This window comes from Protopterus annectens, chromosome 10.part0 (genome assembly GCF_019279795.1).
Source record: "Protopterus annectens isolate FY-2018-M chromosome 10.part0, PAN1.0, whole genome shotgun sequence".
In the NCBI taxonomy this organism is placed as follows: Eukaryota; Metazoa; Chordata; order Ceratodontiformes; family Protopteridae; genus Protopterus; species Protopterus annectens.
Window position 1 is genome coordinate 1,237,272,043 of NC_056744.1, and position 24,584 is coordinate 1,237,296,626.

The window sequence follows — 24,584 nt, forward strand, 5'->3', positions numbered from 1 at the left end:
TGTATCAGAGATTATTGCAGAAGACATTTTTGGATGTGGGGCTTCTCAAAGCCAAGGTTACCATGTCTTCATTAGATTTTACAGCTTATCCTCACTAGTGTTCAAAGCTCAGTCTAAAAGAACAGCCTCTCATTAGCTTCATAGGAACTTGCTCTAAAAAAAGGTTCCATAACTGATGCTGATGATAGAACCCTGCTTATCATGTGCTGTGCTGCACTTTCTTGTTTTTTTAATATATAAAATAACCTACTGAACAAAAGTAAAAGTGTTGTCAGTCAGTGTAGACTTCTGCAAGAGTAGCATGGGCTATAGTCTTTTATGAGGAAACCGTGTACCTGTAGCACAGAAGTTGGTAACTGCATCTTATGTTCCTTGTTGTCATGTAATGTCAAGTCTTACAGATCAGCTCATTGATAGCAGTTTCACAAACTTACACTGAAATCTGGAGTACCACTTAATCTTACTGTCACGGCTTCATCTGCAGTACTCTGTACAAAGTGTGATTGAAACTGTTGAAGCATTTTCCAAAATTCTGCACTGTGAATCTGATGTAGAAAGCAACATGCTAAATGAACTGTAATATTACAAATACCAACAGCATTTGAATATGAGGATCACACATTTTCTGTATTCAAATCTCCTGAAATAATTCTTCACTCCCATGTAATAGCAGTGCAGTTTTCAGAATCTCATGGAACTTGTGGTTAAAGACAACTATAATACAATTCTCTAAATGTCGATGAATTTACTTAGAGATATGCAGGTGAGAGGTTTGCATAAATCATCTGTTGATGCAATTTGTGAATGAGAATTTAAGCTTTTATGTCCTGTGGCTATCCGTTGAAAGTATAAGGACTATAACTGTAGTCACTGGAAATGCAAAACTACAACTGCAAACAAAATATGTACTTAAGTCTGAGGTTGCGGCACCTTGGAGTATTTCCTTTGCTTCATTGACTTCAGAGTTAGCATACATAATTTTCAATAAAATGTGAAGAAGTAAGTTTTATATTTTCTTAATTGCTGTCTGAATCACCTTTTTAAGTACTGGACTTTGTACTAGCAGATCTGACATTTCTTATAATGATCCATATTATGCAGGTGACTGGCATCCTGTGCTGCAATAGTTTCTCTGCTCTATATGCACTAGTGTCAGGAGATGTTTCAGTTCCCTTGTCTGCCTGTACTGGAAAAGGAGAAAGAATGTCTGCACAAATCAATTTACAGTGCATACCACAAGTCAAAATTCACATAGCATTCACATTATTTTCCAATATTTCTTATTTCAGGCATGTGCCTTACAGATATAGTGAAGTAAAAGTAGGAAACATAATCATATTGTAAACCAGGGGTCATGAGTGAACCTATGAACCTAAGAAGCATCCATGGGACCAGGTGACATCCCGGGCTGTGTACTACATGAACTACAAAATGAACTGGCACCTCACCTAAGTGTCATGTTTAATCATACCTTCACCTTAGGCTTCGTGCCCACTGAGTGGTGCACAGGTACAGTTATCCCACTCCACAAGGGGGGATCCACCTTGGATCCCAGGAACTATTGCCCCATCAGTCTGACGAGCCTGATCTGCAAGGCTAAGGAACGTATTAGAATGGAACTTATAAACAAAGACATTGGTAACCTTAAAACACTGGACCCCACCCAGTTTGGGTTCATGAAGGGCTGATCTTGTCTCCTGAACCTGATTGACTTCTTCAAATCAGTCTCCACAGCCATGGACGAGGGTAAGGCAGTCCACACAGCCTATCTGGACCTCGCCAAGGCCTTTGACACTATCCCCCACTCTGGAATCATAGATAAACTTACTAAGCTGGGCATTAATCCCTACGTCACTCTATGGGTTGCCAACTGGCTTACTGACAGAACCCACACTGTAAAAGTAGCTGACTCCAAATCCAGCTCCAGACAAGTGACAAGTGGAGTACGACAGGGTTCAGTCCTGGGCCTCTCTTGTTTGGCATCTACTTCACTAAAGTACAGGCCAACACTAAGGGACTCTGGCTAACAAAGTTCACAGATGACTGCAAACTGGGAGCCATTATTGAATCCCCAAATGATGTCGATACTCTATAAAAAGGGCCTTACAGAAACAGATGCTTGGTGCCAGAGCCATGGGCTCAAACTCAATGCCAAGAAATGTATAGTTATCCCCTTTGGGAAAAACATGTACCCGTGAAGTACCACATAGGTGGCAGTACACTAAACACTGAAAGTATGATAAGAGACTTAGGAACACAGGTGGACAGTGGTCTCACCTTCGATAACCACATCGCCACAACAGTCAGGAAATCCTTCTATGTGGCACACCTCATCACGAAGGGCTTTTTATCCAGAAAAAAGGAGATCATTGTCCCACTGTACTCATCCTTCATTAGACTCATTATAGACTACAATGCCCCATTTGGTATGTACCTCTCAAGAAATCTGCAACAACTGGAAAGGCCACAGAAATACCTCACTAAAAGAGTCACAGGCCTAAAGCAGATGACCTGTGCTGACCGCCTTAAAAAACTCCAGCTATACTCTATCGCATATCATCTACTCCAAGGTGATCTCTGCTTAACATACAAGGCCATCTCAAACCCAGATCTGTTGGACATGTTACACTTAAAGAAATCCCAATCCCTCAGAGCCACATGCTCCAGGGATCTAAACCTTGTCATCACAATAAACAAAACATGCTGGAGGGATAGGTTCCTGACCCAGAGACTCCCCAGACTCTGGAATAGACTGCCCGTACATGTCAAGCAGAGCACCTCATTGGCCCTCTTCAAAAGGAACCTTGATGACTGGATGGGAGAAAGGAAATTACCCCAGGGATCACATCAGTCGCCCTGCTAGACAGGGGTCCAGGGAAGTAAATAGTGTGGGAAGAAATAGCCAGGGAATTGTAATGGCTAGGCTTGTATAGGCGCTAGGGCCGATAGCCTAATACCAACCTATGAACCTCTGAATTAGACTACTCTGTCAGGATTTTCTGGCCATAAGTCCATGTTGATAATCATTTAGTAGTACATTTTTTTCTAAAAATGTCAGCTTTTCCTCTATAAGTATGTCAGCTTCTACTTCAGGTTCTGTCCAATGATTTTTCACATCACAGAGGTCAAACTGACTGGTTCATAGTTCTCTGAGTTGTCGGTGTCTTGTTCCCTTGTTCCCCTGTTCAGTGGTACTACTGTTCTGATCCAGTAATCAGCTACATTTCTCATGGAGGGATCTATTGAATACTATTAGGAAGAATTTCTGCTGATATTTAGCTATCTCAGTGTACTCCATCTAGCCCTGCAACGTATCATCCCTCAGTGCCTAAGCTCCTCCTTAGGTCTTCCCTTATCATAGAATGCCTCAGTCTACATTTTATCGCCTATTACAAATTCTTCATTCACTCCTAACACCATGCCTTCATTCACTCTAAATTTTGAAGCCCCCCCCCCCCCAACCAGAACACATCAGCAATGATGAGAGATTATTAATATTCTTTTTATCATATGGTTAAGTAGTTAATTATTGTTAAATTAGTATTTTTGTGAACAAAGTAAAGGGCATTTTTTACTATATCTGCACCCAGAAACAGACATCATGACTTAAATGTGTCAGTCTACACTTTCTGAAAAAAAGAGTAAGTAATACCCCATTAGTGTTGGCTGAAGTAATGTGTCAATGGAGTTGAATGTGAACATTTTATCTTAAGCAATAATACATAATACAGGCTTCGATACAGAAAGTGTGTTTCTTTTTTTCATTTGCAATCTATTTTGTTGACAAGGACAGCAATGTGAAAATTTTCTTGGAACTAAAATCTCATGTCATGACATTACAAAAGACTATCTCACATTGCCTTACTATGCAAATGTGTCTATAGGCTACTATATTTACATGTTAATTGCAGTAACAGGATAGTCTTATGTTCTAGCTAGAGAAGTTATCAATCATACCTTTCGGGTGTAACATCTGATGCCAAAATTTAGCACATGTAATGATGTAGCAGTGAAATCACAATGCAAGTAATTATATTTCTAAAGGAGTACATTTTTTTTCTTTTTATTCAGAATGCATTGTTCATGTATGTTAAGCAAGGTCAATATCAACCATATCATCATATGCTGGGTGTGGTCATAAGAAAACCTGAACAGACAGCATCAAAACACATGCCAAAGGCTTCACTGTGTTTTTTCAAAAGTTCTTGCAACTTTAACCGGGAATGTAAATTGCATAGAAAGTGCAGTCAGACAATTAAAGCTTATATTATGCATCGCAGCATCCATATCAGCAAGCAGTATTTCCACTAATTTACTTTGCAAGGCAGATGCTATCCCCTCAACCCCTATAGCTAGTTCTAAATGGGAGACAGGGTGCCAAATCCACTTACAAATGAAGTTTGGGACAAACTACTTTGTCCATGAGCATCTTAGGTGGTTAGTATAAGTGTAATGGAGGGAGAGAGTAGGAATGGATAGATTGGTTAGGTGCAGTTATAGGGCTCAGTTAATTAAGCCATGGGTGGTCATGCGTTAATAGTGTGGGAATCAGATGAAGTGAGGTAGATTTAGGGAGGGGCTTAAGTTTTATAATAGTGTAGTTGGGGAAGTAGAATCACATTTTTGGTGTGTCGTTTCAACCTTCCATCCCACCCCTCTTTTCTTTGTCTTTTTTTTTGGTTGGGTTATTAAGTGTTTATGTGGCAGAAAAGAGGGACGGGATTGTCCTCTTCTTTCCCGCTGTTGGTGATGGTGTTGATGTTATTGAGTTTTGGGATCGAGTGAGCCGCAGGACACTGCTTGATAAGAATAAGTCAGTGGAATATGGACCTGCTTATTCAGACAGGCTAAGTGGGTACGCTACCCTGATTTAAGAAGAGTGTCATGTTTTAGTTATCTTGTTGCAGTTTGGAATAAAGTTATTGGTTTCTATTGAATTTAATCAAGGTTGTCAAATGTCTTTTGGTGTCCTATTAAGGGGCCAGGATAAATGTAATCAACAGAAAACAGTTTAGCACCAATAACTAAGAATATGTGTCAGAAAGTATGCGTACTTAATTTAATAGTTGTGTGACAGCCCTGTTCTCAAAACATTTTATGTGGTGGCTATGCACTGCATAATTATGTCACTTCTGTCTTTCCACAGTAGATGTCTGCTTATATTTTATATGTCTACAGCGTTTTTGTTATATTTTCTTTTCTTCCTTCACTGAAGAACCATTTAAAAGTAATGTTATTTGTTTTAATAAATAATCGTGTTCTGCATAATTATAAAGAAAATGAAATACAGTTCCTTTCAAATCTAAGACAAGCTTATTTTATGACACTTCTATTTAGCATCCATATTCATTGCTGTCTGAGAGATATAGCATTTTGAATTAATATTTTGGCAAATACTGTCTCTCAGAAGGTGTTTTGCTGTGCTGAATATTATTTTAGTTATATTTTATTTATTTATTGATATTTGATTACCAGGAAAGTCTGACCATTTTCAGTGGAGGCCCACAGAAAAAGTTCCACATTATTACAAAACATTTTAAGAACAATAATTTTACAATCTACAAAAATAAAACAAAAACATTTGCAGTTTAAATAATTGTAACATTATATGACAATCATTTAATATTTAGAGAAATTTTAGTCAGTTTGTAGAGAAAGTAAAGGTAAGTTAGTCTAGTCTAATAGAAACAGAAACTGCAATATGAAGTGAGGGAAAACAGGCTTATTGTATATTTAGAGAGAAAGTCAGGGAATAGAATTAGATTCTAGTAAGGAAGTAAGGAATTAATTGAAGAAGGGAGAGTAAGGAGGTATAAGGAATGAAAGGGTACTTGTTCACATTTAGAGATGTAGTTTATCCTGATTTTCAGCAAGAACAGAGCCAGATTTTATCTAAAGGGTCTTTCTAAGTGGTTTTAAAAAAATGGGAGGGAGGGTATTGACCTGAAAATACAGGTAAGGCATCCCAGGCCTTAACAACCTTGTACAAGTATAGACAATGCCCAGCAGATTTGGTAGGTTTATAGACAGGAGTTTTTGGTCACTTGGTCACTGGATTGCAATGACAGCCTGGGAACATAGTTGTGTTGAATGTATTTTAGTGCTGGATGGCAGATCAATGCTGGATAATTTTATATGTGATAGGAAGCTGTGTGTGTGCGTGTGTGTGTGTGTGTGTGTGTGTGTGTGTGTGTGTGTGTGTGTGTGTGTGTGTGTGTGTGTGTGTGTGTGTGTGTGTGTGTGTATGTGTGTATGTGTGTGTGTGTGTGTGTGTGTGTGTGTGTGTGTGTGTGTGTGTGTGTGTGTGTGTGTGTTAGTTGATGAGGCAGTTCTATCCAATTTTAGCTTTTTAGTGCTATACAGTGGTAGGTTCTGAAAGGGGTATTTGCTACAAATTTAACAACTTTGTTACAACATTATTCAAGTTTTAAATTTTGTGAATCCTGGAAACACCATAAAGAAGAGTGGAGAAGAGATAAGTAGTGGCAAGTGTAGTTTTAGTTGCGGCAGTGACAATGTTTTTAGCTCTGTAGAGCATCCATAGTTTTTAATGAGTTTTTCGTATGCAATTTTGTATATGCAGGTCGAATATCATCCACTATCACCCCTAATAATTTGCTATGAGAAGTGACTTCAGTGGTTCAAAGGTTGTATTATCAAGAGAGGACTTTAAGTTTGGGGGGGGGGTTCATGCAAAAGAGAGAGAGAGAGAGATTTAGGGGGAAAAGTAGTAGTTTGGTCATTTTTAGGTTGGGCATGAATTGTGAATTACAAAGCCATGTTTCAGTGGCTGTTAAAGCTTTCCAAGTAATTTTTTGGAGGTGTACCATGTTGTCAGATGTGCAAATGAGAGTGGAATCATCTGCATATTGTATTAGGGTGGCCTGGTGTGTGGAAGTGTAGAGGGTTTTACTGAAAATTTTAATGAAGAGGGGACCAAAGATTATGGTACATCGTTGGTGAATGGCAGGTAAGGAGAGAACATAGAGTGCCATTTTACTGACTGATACCTATTGGACAGGTAGATTTTAAACCACAGAAGGGTTGGTTGAGAGAGACCTAGTGAGGACATTTGAAGTGATGTTTGCTGTGATAAACTGTGTCAAAGACTTTAGACAAGTGAAAATATAAGGAAGAGACTAGTTTGTCATTATCTCTAGCTTTATTGACAGAATTTATACAGGTTAGAAGGGCAGTGCTAGTGCTGTGGGAAGGATGGAAGCCATGTTGTATAGGGGATAGGAGTTCTTCCTGCAGGAGATAATCTAGCAATTGTGTTTGAATACATTTTTCAAGTATTTTGGTGAGGGGAGATAAGACTGCTATACGTCTAAAGTTATTAACGGCTGTTGAATTTCCTCCTTTGTGCAGTGGGATAATGTATGAATTTTTCCAGAGAGAGGGAATGTGGGCTTCCTGGACTGACCTATTTATAAGGATTGAGACAGGATAGGCAATGCTACTGGCTGCTACTTTTAGGTGCTTGCTTGGAAGGTCATCAGCTGAAGAAGAGCACGGTTTGTTTGTTTAAGAGTAGTAGTATATAGAATGTGGCACAGGTTTGTAGGTGAAAGTGGATGTGGTGATATGTGTCTGTTAGGCAGGGCTGGGATTAGATGTTGAAGAATCCTTGGTTAGAGATGCTATACTATCTATAAAATAAGAGGTGAACTGTATTGCAATTTTGAGTGGTGAGTTATCGGGAGAGGGGTTTGGGTTGACTTTTTGGCTGGGATGTAAGATTTCTTTAAAGGATGTCCAAATGTTTTTAGGGTTGTATTTAGTATTATTGTGAACGTTTTTATAATATATATTGTTTGTCTTTATTTATTTGTTTTGTAGTATGATTGCAAAGCATTCTGAAGTTTGAAAAGATGTTGAAAATATAATGCATTCGGCAAACAGCATATTTTACTGTTGTTTGCTATGACAGCACTTGTGATTCATTTGTGCAGGCTGAAAACACAATGAATGCAAAGAAAAGCAAGTAACAATAACAAGCTATTAAAACTACTTTCAAATTTCTCATGAGATGAGTAGAAGTATCCTAATTGTAAAAAAGACAAGGAGAAGGCTCACAGAGAGTAGCAAATGCATGCTGTTTCTATTCTAGTGTAAAGCAAGAAATTACTATATCTCATACAATTCCTGATGTCATATGTGGAAAATGATATCTCAGATTTAAAACAGAAGAAAAATTGTACACAGCCAAATTGACAATGGTCACCATGAACAAGTAATTGATTTATATACTTAACACAATAAAATGTTGAGTGCTTTTTTCCTCATTAAATTCAAAAAAGACTTCATCAGAATGAAATCCTTTACTTACTATATATCTCAAACAACCAACACCGTAATAACAATTAATTATTCAAATCATATCAGCAAACATGTTATTGTTGTATCTTTTGGCTTTTCTCGGTTAGGGGTCGCCACAGTGGAACTCCGGTCTGCTAATGATTGGCAGATAGATTTTTACGTGCCAAGATGCCAGCCCTGACGCACAACCTTCAATGAAGGTACGCCCATTCAGGCATGTCTCCATGCAGAAAACGCTCTAGTTGAGAATCGAACCAGACAACATCTGATTGTGAGGCGGCAACTCTACCGCACCACCACTGCAGCTGAATTAAAAAACTGTCAAAATTCATTCTTAAAAGGTGCACATAATGGAGATGATTGCTAATTTTTTTATTCATCTTAAACAATCTTTCATAATGTCAAAATATGTAAAAAAATAAAAAGATGAAAAGAAGCCATGCTTTATAATTTAGCTGCACTCAGTTTCAACGCATGAGTGATTGGTAAGGAATCATTCAACTCTGGTTTCTTATCAGCCTGTTATCTAAGGTGCCATAATAGCTCACGATACTCCAATTTAGCCTCCCAATCACCAACCCTAGGATTGAGGGGCATGTTATCTAAAATATCAAACTTAAAGAGTCTTTAAAAAGGGCATTATTACAATTACCTTTCAAAATATCATACTTTTTTTCATATATTCCTTCCGAGGAGTCCTTTTGGTTCTTCCCACATAGAAAGCAGGGCAGGAATCACACTTAGCTAAATAAACTATGCTGCCCATTCCGCAATTCTCACTATGAAAAATTATCTTAGAGCTCCCATCATTCATTCATCATTTCCTGTTTTGTCCTGATGAAGTCCTTTATGAATTTAATGAGGATGAAAGTGCTCAACATTTTATTATGTTAAGTGTGTAAATAAATTATTTGTTCTTGACGACCATTGTTAATTTGACTAAGTACCATTTTTCTTCTGTTTTCAGTGTTTAACTATTGGTACACCATTGTTCTTACTTGTGATATCTCACATTTAGCACTCAACACAGACTGTTGTGGTTTGTGAATGTAAGCATAGCAGTTATGTTCTTTTTCAGCTGAAATGCTTTCATGGGAGTTTAGAAATTTAACAATCACATTTTTGCAGCACTGTAATTAAGGCAAGAAAATTGGTGTGTCATGAGTGAACATAATTTAGTCACAAAATGGTCTGTACTCTTGCTGCATATATAAAATTAGGCAAGATTCGCTCAAGATGTTGAGCTACATTTCACTTTTCAGATAAGTCATGGAAAGGCCAGTCAAATAATATTTGATAGAGACAGTGCAGTTGCCTGTAAGACAACAAAAATGACTGGTTATTTTTCCAGAGTTCCAGGTTCATAGGACAATCTATTCATAAAATATTAATGCAAGCATTTTTTTTTTAATTTACCATTTATTAGCCATGAAAGTGGCCCTTGGACCCTGATAAAGGATTGTGATAAAAATCTATGTACACTTACCTAGGTAGATATATCTAATTATCTCCATGTCCTCACATTCTTAATTGATATTGGGTGGCTTCAAGGCTTAACTGAAGGAATACCCAGTAGAAGAAACTATCTGTAATAGCTTTCATGACATGGGATATTGCTGTAGGCTTGCATCCTTACTGTAACTGTAATATTTATAAGTATTACATATAGGTATTCTCTCCCAAGTGAATTTCACCCTAATACTGAAAATATTGTACTTATTTCCACGTTGCTTGCAGTATTGTGAATATCATTTTGTTTCTTGCTACACATTTTTCTACATATATTTATTTTATATGCATTCTTGTTATTGTAGGTTGTATGATATATTTTCAGTTTTGTGATCAATTTAATAATCTTATTGTTATATGGACTTTGCTTCTCTTGAGTCCAGGTAGGGGCTGAAAAGGATTAATTTACTTGTCCACTTATCTGATTACCAAATTTCAAATGCATTTATTTATTAATTTATTGCCAGTCTGTGAGTGTCATTAGCCATCTTTCAATATTTTAACTACATAACAATTCACAGTAACTCAGTTTCCCTCATACAACGCATAATAGTCACCCCCCCCCACACACACACAATAAATATACACACAAACCTCACAAACAAACTAAAATCACATATATCAAACACTTGGAAATTAAATGTAACTACATTTAACAAAATTGGGAAACATTAAGTTCAAGTAATTAAAACAAGAATAAAAATACAGCCACGACCAGCTCACTTGAAAATTACATTACTGGCAAAATGGAAGAGAAATGGAGTAGGAGCTATAAACCTGTATTAAATAAGATTGAACTAAAAACATAACAGAGCTACAAAGCTAACAAATCTGTAAATATCAATTCTTGCCTCAGAAGTAGATAAAAAAGCACTGATAAGATAATCCATTCATAAAACAAGATTTTTGGTGGTATTCGTAGTTCTGCTCTGAAAAAAAACATGCAAGGGGAATATGCAAAATGTGCCACTTTGCCTATATGTAAATGGTGTAAATGCAAATGTGTGATACTGGTTTTTACATCTAGGAAGCCTGAGAAGAAATGTCTGCATAAACTGCAGGGATGAAACAATGTAAAATCAGCAGTAAACGGTGGAAGAATGTATGTATCCTCTGTGTAACTGTATTTGATGCATAACCTCATATGTTTTAGAAGTCAAGGATGAATTCCATTTTGCATTAGTATCATAAGACTTAACAGAGAGACATGTTGTATGGAATATGACTCAGCTTACATGCACATGCTCAGGGAGAAATCCTTGAGTGTGAACAGCACACAATTAAAAAAGTATGAATTATCGAAGCCCATAGAAAATCATTGCCTGTGTGATTTCTAAGTGTGCAATGGCAATGATTTACATTTCTCCCAACTTTGAATTGATGCAAACATGGAGTTGATATATATATATATATATATATATATATATATATATATATAAGTTCAGGGGGTCTGGTTGGCTTGCCACCCACAGCTCAGGTCAGAGAGGTGAAGAGGGCATGCACCCCTACAAAAAAGAAGAAAAAAGGAGTTTTTTGCCTTTTGGGTTTCAGGCATTTTTACATTTTTTTTGAATGTTGACTTTCAGGAAGTCCACATTTCATAGTAGAACTATGTGACTCAACACCTCTTGCTGGTTTTCATCAAGCTTTCTCGTCAAACTTACTCTGAAGGTATCCTTTGATGGACACCCGTTTGTCTCTTTCATGTAAAAGGAGTCGGATAGGAAAGTAGGAAAAAGGGGAGCAAGCTCACAAGAGAATCATAAGAAGGTTGCATAGGTGAGAAAGAATGGGTAACATTTTTGGTGAGGATAGACCGTCTTTTTCTCAAGAAAAAAGTATAGATGTAGATAGCTAGATAGATTTAGATATATATAAATTAGTCAAGATGGATAAGGAAAAAGGTTGCAGGGGAATGTATGAGGGTTACAGAAGAGAAATGGGTATTGACAGTAACATATACAGACTGACAAGACAGACAGGGGTTGGTAGTCATACAGTAGACTGGGTTAATAAATGAAAGGGAAGTCAAATAAACAGCAGATAGACAAACAGATGATGTTAGGTGGGGGGACAAGGGACCACCACCATTCTTGGTCTAGTCCAGAGAGGTTCACAAGGAGCCCTGCCAAAGTGTCCTAAGTAGGGAGCCATCAAGGGTATTGGGTTTGAGGTCGCTGGTGGTTCTGTGGTCAGAGCCAACTGGGTCAGTGAGTCTTACACTCTCTAAAGGAGGATGCGTGAGCTTTCACAACCTCTCCACAGCCATCTCCACTGCATGAGACTTTTTGCCTGAAGTACAAATGAGGTGATATGAGCTATCTGTAAGACAATATGTACTTTTATCCATTATTATATAAGAAAAATGCACTTTCCTTCTATTAATAATATATGTTGCAGTGTGTTTTGTATACATTAAATCTTGATAAGTGACCAGTCATATCCATTTATTGAACAGGTAAACAGAGAGCTAAGGTCCAGGATTAGACATTATTTGCAAACAAATCAAGCACCGACGAAAATATAAACTGTGACCAGTGAGAAGAAAAGTCTAAGAGTACAAGGTACAAAACAGGTTTGTACTTCTTTCTACACTTTCCTCTTACGGGCAATAAATAACATTATTACATTTCTACATTTGTCTCACCATTTCTGAGAAAAATTGTTTCTCTGTCACATGGTACTCAATGCATTGGTAGATTTGCATTTCTATGAAAGATGTTTGGCTTTACTTTCACATTAAATAACTTCCCACAGACTATTCAAAATTGTATACGTGAAGCCATGTCTAGTCCCACCAGTAGCTGTGATTTAATGTACACATATGATTCTGTTTTGGTCACAACTGTATATAATACCTCTGCTCATTTACTGTGTTAATAGTGATTACAGCATTATTTATACTTCACATTTTTAACAGCAAGCAAGAAAACAGAAAATAATGGCATATGTCTGAAATATATATCAAAGCATTTGAAAATATTTTACCTAAGATGGGATACTAAGCCAGTAAAATGATTCACACATGCCTTTTGAAAAATAAAACATTTAAACAAAAAAGATTGAGTGAATCTTCTCCCAGAACTACTACATCTGTTTACATTAACATTGGTTCCTTGTTGCTAGACTTTCTTTCACCATTCCCTGAAGTCATATGTTTCTGATATGTAATAGGAAAGTTATTTCAATGGCACTAACTTTTCATTCTACAAAAGCAGTGTGGTTTTAAGAGTGTCACCAACAACGTCAGGAGGAATCTGAGGTCAAGATGGACTGAAATACCTGCTGCAGAAAAGTAAAAAGTTTTAAGATTCACAGCCTTGGGGGATTCAGTATATTTTTATGTCCAGTTCTGCCTCTTTATGCTTCTGTGTGCAAAATAAACATTTTGTTCCAGAAAAAAAACTCACATGTGATATTATTTTCTACTTGTTTTTGCTTCAGTTATTACTGGCATGATACCAATAAATATGTGGATATGCACTTTGTGCACAATGCACACTAAAAATGGCCAGGGCACGTGGACATGGTTATGTAACATTTCACACACCACATCAGGTCACTCTAGAAATATTTCCCTGTTCAATTATGGCATCCTATAAGCTGCTGAAGTGTAACTCAACAAACAGCAACTCATTATTTTTACTACTCACAGTCATTCCAGCTGTACCAAAAGGGATGGCATAATGCTTAAGGTCTTAATCTCAGAGACATAAAGCACAGGGTTTGATTCTACTCTGTGGTTATTGGCTAGACTTATAATAGTCTGCAGACTGATTGCCTAGGACTATTTTTAAGTCTGGGGAGTTGGCATAATGGTTAAGGTGTTTACCTCACAAACACAAGGTATATGGTTTGATTTTCTCCTTAGGCTATTGGCTAAGCATGCAGTAGTCTGGAAACTAAGTAGGGGGTTGGGTTTGGCATAACACTTAAGTTCTTTACCTTATAGACACAAGGTACTGAACTTGAGTCAGCTCAGTTTATTTGCTAAGCTCAAAATGACACCAGATTATTTACATACGAAGTATGAATAAAAACAGCAGTTTCTTTTCCTTTCCTTTTCTTTTTTGTTCTTCTCACCAGGAATCTTCTGCTATTGTTGCACATATCTCTACACCTTAGATGCAAAATGTTTAAGTAGCTCTGTTTACATTTACTTCACATATCTACCTTTATCCATGGATGGAATATTACCTTTGTTGTATGTCTTCTAGTTACTGATATTGTGATCAGTCTTGCCTTTATGTTGCTTAAGTCCTGGCTGAAAAGGATCCTCAGATCAGTCCACTTACTTGAATATCAAAAGTTATATAAATAAATAAATACCAAATAAATAAAAGATTTGATCTGCATCTTTGCCTGAAGTGTGTTTGGCTCTGCTACAGTTTTATTAACAAGGCATGTACACCCGTCCTTTATTAACGGGCTTCTTTCAAACAAATACTCCCCTTTTTTTGAAAAATATATAACAAAGGTCTACGTTTGTATTATTTTGCAACTCACCTAAAATGATGAAAGTCTATCTTTTTAAATTTTGTATGACAGTAAGAATTGCAAGTACCTTTGTTTTTCTCTTTCCAAATTTTACCGCACATTGCTTGATACTTTATAATAATTATTGTTTTTGAAAGCTAAATAGAAATATAGTCTAACACGCACTTATTGTGATCTATTTTTATTATATTCATCCTGTTTATCTGGCTGGAAGAGAGCTGGTAACTCAGATAGGTCCCAGAGTGATTCTCTGCCTGCTTCGCTCTCCTCCCACTCCAGATTCTCCAGCTCTCACTTAAAGGTCCATATCCCAGTTTAATCCATAATAGGAACACATACTGAATTTCCATATTCCATTACATTTATTCTTCAAAAAATGTCAAAAAAAGTCTTTCCTCATGTTATGCTTCTTCCTACTACTGCCCATGTCTTCCAAGCACTCACCACTCTCATACTTCTTCACCTCAGACAGTTGCTTTTCAGCACCACTGACCCCAAAACTTGGACCGAACCACAAAAGGAGGGGGAGTATCAATATTCGCCAAAGATACCCACACCTCCAGGTTGGTGGCACAGCACGAAGCATCAGAGACTATCCATGTGCAACTAACAGTGGGTAAAACTGCCTTCCAGTTTATAGCCTGCTACAGACCACCCTCCCAAACCCAGGAACCCCACTTGGCCTTCCTGAGAACACTGGAAAATATGAAGGTCTCTCCAAACACAATTATATTGGGCGACTTCAACTACCCAAACATAGACTGGGAGCATTACTCTAGCTCCAACACCCTAGCCCAAAGGTTCCTAGAATTTATAAACTCAAATGCTATGGAACAACTTGTTACCACTCCCACAAGAGGGGAAAACATACTGGACCTGATCATCACCAACATGGGGGTTCTATGCTCCAGACCAGAAGTGTATCCCTCACTGGTAAGATCAGACCATAAACGAATCTCACTGGATATTCGCATCCCGACCCCACCTCCTGCCCAGAAAACCACAGTGAAAAACTTCTCTAAAGCAAATTTCACACTCCTCAAAACCGAGGTGGAATCCTTCAAAGCCACCGGGCCTGTGGAAAATATGGCCCAGACCGCAGAATCCTTTATAAACGCATTCTATGAACACCTTCAGGAATGCATGGATCATTCAATCCCAAATAAAACCAAGACCCAATCCTCCAAAGGCAGGCGTCCTGTCTGGTGGACCCCAGCCATAAACAAACTATACAATAGAAGGAGGAAGCTACTACATGATAGAGCAAAATCCCAAAAAGGGAAGGCATTTCTGATCAGTATTAGCAAAAAACTACGGGCACTCATAAAATCATCTAAGGCCAGCTTCGAGAGAAAAATTGCACAGGACACTAAGGATAATCACAAGGCTTTCTTTAGTTATGTTAGGAACCTGGGTGGGAATTCCCAGATATGCTCAGAATTAGTCCAAAATGACAAAAAATACACTGAACCCACAGACATTGCCAACATCCTAGCTGACAAGTTCAGCGCAACCCCCCCCCCCACCAAAAGGGCAAATATCTATCCCAGCAGAGTGCTGCCCCTGACATCTCAGATGCTCAGGTAAGAGCCGCCCTCTCCAAAGCAAAAAACACAGCATCAATGGGACCAGACGGTGTCCCGGGCTGCATCCTACATGAACTCCAAGAAGAGCTAAACCCAAACATAAAACTACTGTTCAATCTCAGCCTTACTACAGGATATGTACCCAAAGAGTGGAGTACAGCAACAGTGGTCCCTCTCCACAAAGGTGGTGCCTCAACGGATCCTGGAAACTATCGCCCCATAAGCCTGACTAGCTTGGTCTGCAAAGCTATGGAAAGGATCATCATAGACCTCATAAAAAAGATATTGGGGACCTACAGACACTGGATCCTACCCAGTTCGGCTTTGTTAAGGGCAGATCCTGCCTCTTAAACCTGGTCGATTTCTTTGAAACAGTCACAAAGGCCATTGACGAGGGGAAGGTGGTCCACACAGCCTACCTGGACCTCGCAAAAGCCTTCTATACAATACCCCACTCGGGCATTATAGATAAGCTCACCAGCTTAAATATAAACCCCTATGTCACTAGATGGGTTGCAAACTGGCTCAAGGACAGAACCCACATGGTTAGAATTGCTGGAGCCATGTTAGACTCCAAACCAGTTACAAGTGGCGTCCCACAAGGCTCAGTCCTGGGACCTCTCTTGTTCGGTATATATTTCTCGGAGGTACAGGCCAACATGGAAGGACTGTGGCTGAGCAAGTTCGCAGATGACTGCAAACTAGGCGCCATCATCGACTCTCCAGCCAACACAAGCATCCTACAAAAGGGCCTCATAGAAACAGACAACTGGTGCCAGAGCCATGGCCTCAAGATAAACACCAAAAAGTGTATAGTCATCCCCTTTGGCAAAAACAAAGTGCCCACAAATTTCGACATAAGTGGTAATCCATTAAGTACTGAAGAAGTAATTAGGGAGCTGGAGACCCAAGTTGATAGCAATCTCTCATTTGAAAACCACGTGGCCAAAGTGGTTAGAAAAACATTTTATATAGCACACCTTATCATGAAGGACTCACACCTAGATCAGGGGAGGTCATCGTGCCTCTTTACTCATCCCTCATCAGGTCCATAATTGAGTACAATGCCCCTTTTGGGATGTACCTTACCAGACACCTGCAGCAACTGGAAAGACCCCAAAAGTACCTCACCAAGAGGATCAAAGGGCTCAAACAGATGCCATATGCTGCCCGGTTAAAGAAACTCCAGCTCGACTCAGTGGCATACCACCTGCTCAGAGGCGATCTGTGCCTGACGTATAAAACCATGTCCAACACGGAATTAATGGACATGCTGCACCTCAGAAAATCCAAATCCCATCGATCTACATGCTCCAGAGACTTGAACCTCAGCACTGAAATAAATAGGACATGCTGGAGGGACAGATTCATAACCCAGAGGCTCCCTTCACTCTGGAATAAAATCCCAGTCCAGGTTAGGCAGAGTCCCTCATTGACTCTCTTCAAGAGGAATCTTGATGAGTGGATGGGAGATCATAGGTTTACACCGGGTATCACTTCTGTGTCACTGTTAGACAGAGGCACAGTATACTAACCTCGAAAAAGGGCATAGCAAAATTCATTTAAAATGGGTGGCGAAAGCCAAACACACTCTGGCTCGGCTTATAAATGCCCTAGGGCAGATAGCCTAGTATGAACCTATGAACCTAAAGGGATTATATGCTCTACAACTTCCTCTTCACTGTTCCCTTCAGTACTTCTACAAAAAAAGAAAAATAATCTGGTTCCACACAGCAGTGAAAATCAATATGTCCTTTATTGTAGTAAGTTAAGCGCTTTCTCGGAATAACATCCGCGTCACCAGGCCAACAAAGATAAAATAACAGTTACATTTTTAAACATTAAAACATCCAATCAAAAATCAGATAAAATGTGCATCATAGCTAAAAGCCATGTGATAAAATACATCTGTAGAATAAATAGATCTTTAAAAAATTAAATAAAAACAGACTAAATGAACAATATGTACTTAAAAATAGTAATGAATACAATAGTGAAAAATAATAAAAGATGGACTATTGAAATATATATGATAAAATATTAGAAGAGAGATCAATGCTTTAATGACCGTGCTTTAAGGAATGGTTTCAAGGAAACTCTGTTGTTTAAACCAGGAGGTTTGTCAGCTTGAAAGCGCAAAATCTATTTCTGTTCACTAGATTCTGTTCTATTATTTATGTCACTTCCTCTCTTGGTACTATGCAGAATCTCTAATACCATAAAGCTAAATTTATGTTCTTTACCCTCTTTAGCTACATGTAATGATAATGCACTGGTTTCTTTAACATTCCTGATATCCCTAAGGTGTTTAAGTATTCTAGCCTTAAACACTGTTTGTTTTCCCTATGTAAAATGAGAAGCAAGTAGTACAATAGCAAAAATAGACAACATTTTTTGTTCGACAATCTGCATAAAAATCAGTATCTATCTTAAAACCCAAAGTGGGATGTGTAAAATGATTACCAATGTGTATACCTGTACAGGCCATACAATTCCTATACATATATGTACCAAGTCTATCAGATATTATAGTTAATTTACTATTAAAGGATCGATAACAGAGCTGGCTCTTAAGTGATCTATTATTTCTAAAAGCAAAATCTGGCTGTGTGCCAATGACCCCATTCAACTCATGTACAGTAGATAGAATATCCCAGTTTTTTCGTTTAGTACTTCTACAAACCCTACACTCCTCCGTTCCACTGCTATGCTGTAGACTCTTCATCGCATTCTACACATACACAATTCTGCCACTACAATTGGCACCCATCTACCATTAAATACCCCTAAAACTTCTCATATTTCTCATAAAGTTCACACCCATACTCCTCCTCTTACGTAGCAACATTGAGTCAAATCCAGACCTAAACACCTTATTCTGCTTCCTTATTAATGCACAAAACACTTAAAATTAAACAGACCAACTACCCTCTCATCTCTGTTCACAATCCCCAAATCATTGCTATAACAGATTCCTGGCTTAAGCCACAAGGTCCCTCCATACAGCACTTCTTCCCAGACTAGGATTATTTTCTTTGTTTGACCAGGCTTACCTCCTTATTCAAAGTAATGCCTCCTCAGATTCCTTTCAAAATTGGTTACCAACACAAATCCATTCTCCATTTACCTCTGTGATTCTTCTAGCTGTTGCCTAGCTCCCTCCTCCTACTACATTACAAAAGCTTAATAACCTATTCAAGGGACTTAACCTCCTCTGTTTGGAGCATCATAAATCTTCATCTAGGTGACATTAACCTTAACTTCCTTGGCCCCCTCACAAAACTGCATGCTTGAACTTTTCAATTTATTTGAACTAACACAATTTATTTCTGAATCTAGTAGACAAATCCTTCTTCATTACATCATTCACTGCTTGATCTAATAATCACAGACAACCCCTCATTTATTTTGCCTATCTCTATCCCCCCTCCCAACCTAAGTGATCCCTTTCCTATAAGTTTCAACATCCACCTTCATTACAAAACGTCCCCTCCAAAACTCATTATATTCCAACATAAATCTTAAGCAAACATTATCAAACAACAATATATCGGTCATGTCTCAGCTACCCTGTACTCTCCTCCTCAAACCCTAACAATACTGCCCATCTCTTCACCCAGTTTCTCTGTAATCTACAATGTGCATTCTTCCATATAGTCACAAGACTGTACAAGCCTGAGAAAAACACCTGTCTCGCTTATGATCTCAAAACCCTCCTATCTCTCAGAGACAAAGCATGGTACTTCTGGAAGTCTGACTCCTTTTACCAGATAACACTACACCTCCTCAAGAGCCTCTCCAAACTAGCGATTAAACATCATAAAGGTCATCATATAAGAACACATCAATCAAACCTTTTTCACTCCACTAAACAATACTGGATAACTGTCAGCCAGTTAACTCATTACATCTGGGTGATGCCTCCAGATGCAGCTGCAGTTAACTTCAACTGATGCCTCTAAGTGTCAAATATTGCTTGTTCATATTTGCATCTATAATTCCAAAGCCATGCAATTGACAAGGTTTTAAAAGATTTCATCTTAAAGCTTACACAATGGCAAACTCATCTGCATTAATATTTGACCTCTGTCTAGTGCAGGTAAATATATATTAACTGTTATTTTTATTATATTAATTTACATATATAGATATAATTTTCACATTTTTCTAAATATCTCAACAGCCAAGTAACACAGGCAGAACTCTTTAGCCTCATATGAAAGCCCTCAACTAGATGAATAAAATGCTGCAGATAGTATGTATGTAACGTGAATAGTTGCTGAGACATTGTAAGCTGTTTAAAAGTATTACAAATGTGATAGTTACTGTGTTTACTGTAACTTATAAATTCAGTTTAAGACCTAGAGCCTAAAGAATACTACCACTACAAAAATAGTTTGTGCTGATGAGTTTGCCATTTATACTTCTTTCATAATCCCTATGGTTCCAGAGATATGAACATGTGTTTGAAATGCAAGGACATAATTTGATTTTGTCAAAAGGCTTAGGCTCCACCAATTGGAAGTTACAATGTAAATTTCCTGCGCTCCATTGGAGGGAATGAGTTAACAGATTTTAAAACTCCTCCCAATGCTCATTCTTCCTCTTCTTCTCTTTTTTCCTCAGAATTTAGTACTCATGCCTGCACCATCCCCTCCATCAGCTCACATACTTTACTTCCTCACTCAACCTCTCTCTCACCTCCCCCTTATACTCCCATCTTGTACGTTAAAAAGATCATAACCAATGATATTATACCTCTCCTTGAAAACATAAAACTTGATTCACCTACAGGGAGAGGACAACCTGGTTCATATTCCAATGTAAGGAGTACATTGTTACTTCTCTGCTACATATCTACTACCTTTGCCTCACTCAAACCTGTATGCCCCATATATGGAAAGCAGCAAAACTCATATCCCAAAACATGCACCCAGAGGCTACACAGTAATTCCCACCCAATCTTTCTCCTCCTAACCCTTGGGAAACTCTTAGAAAAAAATGGTCCATAATCAACTGTCAAAGTACATAAGTCGATAATGCCTTCTATCTTCCAACCAGCATGGTTTCTGGTGTGGCTGCAGCACTTCCACTGTGTCTTGGACATTCACTGATCACACCCTTTTAGCTGTGGAGAAAGGCCATCTTATTGGAGCCATATTTATAGAACTTACCAGAGCCTTTGACCTAGATGACTACCAAATCCTACTTAACCAGCTCACTAATGTTGGGATTAGCCCTGATACTATTCCATGGTTCCAAAATTACCTATCCAACTGAAACTTCTCAGTAGATTTTAACAACAGTATATGAGCCACTACTGCCTTACTTAAAGGAGTCTCTCAAGGCTCCCTACAGGCCCATCTTCTTTTCTCCATTTTTATATAGAAGATTAAACTTGATCTTCCCAATCTTCCAATCTTATTATACAACAAGGATATGGTTATCTTCCATTCAAACCACTGAGCACACTCAACTCAACATGATCTTCAAAATTATTTCCTCTCCCTCATTAACTGGCTCGGTATCAAAAAAATTAAAACTATGCTTTTCAGAAACACCACTAAATGGCAGAAGTACCCCAACTTACTTCATATTCTTGATAACCTTAATAATGCCAGACTCTGACTTGATCCCTCACTTAACTAATCTCAAAAGCAGCCAGAAAAAGATAACTCTCTACTCTTTTGGGCCAATAAAAATCTCCTCCTTCCTCTCCCATCCAGTATGAAAGGATATTGGTAAAGGGATTCTTCTAGCACAACTTGAGTTGACAACCTCTTATAGCATCTGCCTCCAAAACAAACTCAAGCACTATCTGAACAATCTGCAACTCCATCTGCTGGTTCATTACCCTTTCCACAAAGCATGAAAACCAATGTCTTACACTAGCCAAAGCTAACTGGCCACCAGTTCAGCAATAAGACAATCTACTCCTTGACTCCCAGCTTTTCTGGCTCCTGAAAGAAAGCTCTTGCCCTTCTCTTTCTTCTAACCTACTTAGACAGCCCTCATCTTATAACCTTACATCTCATGACCTCTTTTGCAAGCACTTAACACCAAACTGTAGTGCTCTAACAACTCCCTTTCTACCCTTGGACTGAAGCTCTGGAGGGATCTTCCCTCAAATCTTAAAGACCTCTCTAACTATTCCTCATTATGGACACAACTTAAACAACATTTCACACATAAGCTTCTTGTAAATGCTCTGCTTCAGGTCACATAACCTAGGCTTGCTAAACTCCAACACATACTGCATAGAATTTTCACTATAGCATCTCTTCACTATCTCCTAACTTGTCACTGTTCTAAATTATGTAAATATTGTACATTGTGGTTTCTGTTGACTACCTTCTTAAATCGTTTTTTTTCTTTTGTATATGAACTATACCTTTGTTTTTAGAGTGTTCTTTTATGGTTAAAATTATTTTTATTTTTTTCTACTTGATGTGTGTTCACATTCTGAGCTCAGATTGATTAGGATCAGTGATCTGCCCCTGTTACCAAATTGTATGTATGTATGAATGAATAAATGAATGAATGAATGAATGAATGAATGAATGAATGAATGAATGAATGAATAAATATATGTAGACTAATCAGGGTGGATAGGCACACCTCCAGACTGGTTTACCAACATGACGCACTGGAATTACTCCAGGTGCAACTGACAGTTGGCAAGACACCCAATCCAAGTTATATCCAGCTATAGACCCCCCTCCATGTCTCAGGACACCCACTCCTCCTACCCTGACCTAGATGGCTCCATCAAGATACCCCCTAACACCCTGATCCTTGGTGACTTCAACTACTGAACCATAGACCGGGTGAACTATTTCTACACAAATGCACTCACCTAGCGATTCCTTGACTTCATCAGTTCTAACCCGCTAGATAAGCCGATGTTATCCCCCACAAGGGGAGATAACATACTGGACTTGGTTCTCACCAACATGGGTGACCGTTGCACCATTCCCATAGTATGTTCTTCCCTGGTGAGATCAGATCATTTATATTAGAAAGGTATAATGCTCAACTTATCCATTTATTCGATGTCATCAGATGTTTTTTCATTTTATTTCATTTATTTATTTATGTTTACGTCTACATATTATTCATATACCTTTTATATTTCATGATTTATATTCATTTATATTTCTTTCATATCAAGCTAGCAAACGCAGTATTCTTGACTATGCACTTTAACACTTGGAAGGATTTTATGTGACACTGTCACTTGAAGGATTTTAAAATTGTTAATTACGTTAATTGAATGATTTTTAATTAATTAAATGGTTTGATGATGTAATAATTGATTATATAAAAGGAGGCAAAGCTTTGTTTTAATTCATGGTCTGAGGAAGCGTATCTCTGATACGCGAAAGCGCTTACCGTCAATAAAGTTTGTACTTTATATTTTAAAATTGCAGAAACGTTTTTCTTCGTGGTGAGTCCGTGGTTTTCTTTTTCTTGAATTCCAATTTCAGTTTTAAACCGGGACTCTTCAGTCGGAACAACCCTATTTTTGCTAACCATTCCCATAGTATGTTCTTCCCTGGTGAGATCAGATCATCAGTCTGTCTCATTCAAAGTTTCTATCCTACCCAACCCCTCCCCAGCTGTAACCAGGCTAAAAAACTTCTCAAAAGCTGACTACAACCTCCTAAGGGAGGGTATCAGCAGCTTCACACCCCCCCTCAAATGATGCAGACAACTATGCTGAACAGTACGCCAGTGCAGTATACAAGCACCTGTACAACTGCATGGACTCAGCCATTCGAAGTTTCTATCCCACCCAAACACCCCCCCCCCCCATCTTAATCAGGCTAAAAAACTAAAGATGACTACAACCTCCTAAGGGAGGGTATCAGTAGCTTCACAAGACCACCCCCTCAAAGGGTGTAGACAACTAAGCTGAACAGTATGCCATTGCAGTATACAAGCACCTGTACAACTGCATCAATTCAGCCATACCCAACAAAACTAAAACCTGCTCCTCAAGGAAACACAAACCTGTCTGGTGGACATCCTCTATTAACAGACTACAGCAAAAGGAAAAAACTGTTGTCCAAGGGTAAAAAAGGAATAAATTCCAAATTGGAAAAACTCCCTTCTTAGCCTCAACAAGAAAATTAGATCACTAATGAAAACCTCCAAAGCCAATTATGAACTGAAAGTAGCCTCCAAAGCAAAGGGAAATAACAAAGCCTTCTTTAGTTACGTCAAGAACCTCCATGACAAAACTTAGGTTTATTCCAAATTAGTACTTAATGGTATCACTTACACTGATCCTGTTGACTTAGCCAACCTGCTAGCAAATAAATCCAGTGGAAACTTCACCCTACTGTCCCCCCAAAGGCAATTTCAATCTCCCCGATACTTGTCCCACACCTCACATCTCTGTAGATCAAGCATTAGGCCCTATCCAAAGCAAAGAATACAGCTTCCATGTTTCGTGATAGTATCCCAGGCTGTATTCTGCACCATCTCCAGCAAGAACTAGCTTCTCCATTGAGCACCCTATTCAACCACAATCTAAGTACAGGCTTCATTCCTGCAGAGTGGAGAATTGCCATTGTCATCCCCTTGCACAAAGGTGGTGCCACTCCTAACCCTGGAAACTATCACCCCATTAGCTTGACAAGTCTGATCTATAAGTCATGGCGTGTA

General features: G+C 38.4%; 1 protein-coding gene across 3 annotated transcripts in view; it reads left to right on the forward strand.

Annotated features, from left to right (window-relative positions):
- Positions 1-24,584, forward strand: part of TNR (tenascin R) — a 5,843,683-nt gene that overhangs the window by 4,069,418 nt on the left and 1,749,681 nt on the right. For all 3 annotated transcript variants that reach the window (XM_044085960.1, XM_044085961.1, XM_044085962.1), the window contains exon 9: positions 12,290-12,406. The gene's annotated coding sequence lies outside the window, so the exon portion shown is untranslated. The remainder of the gene's footprint in view (positions 1-12,289; positions 12,407-24,584) is intronic.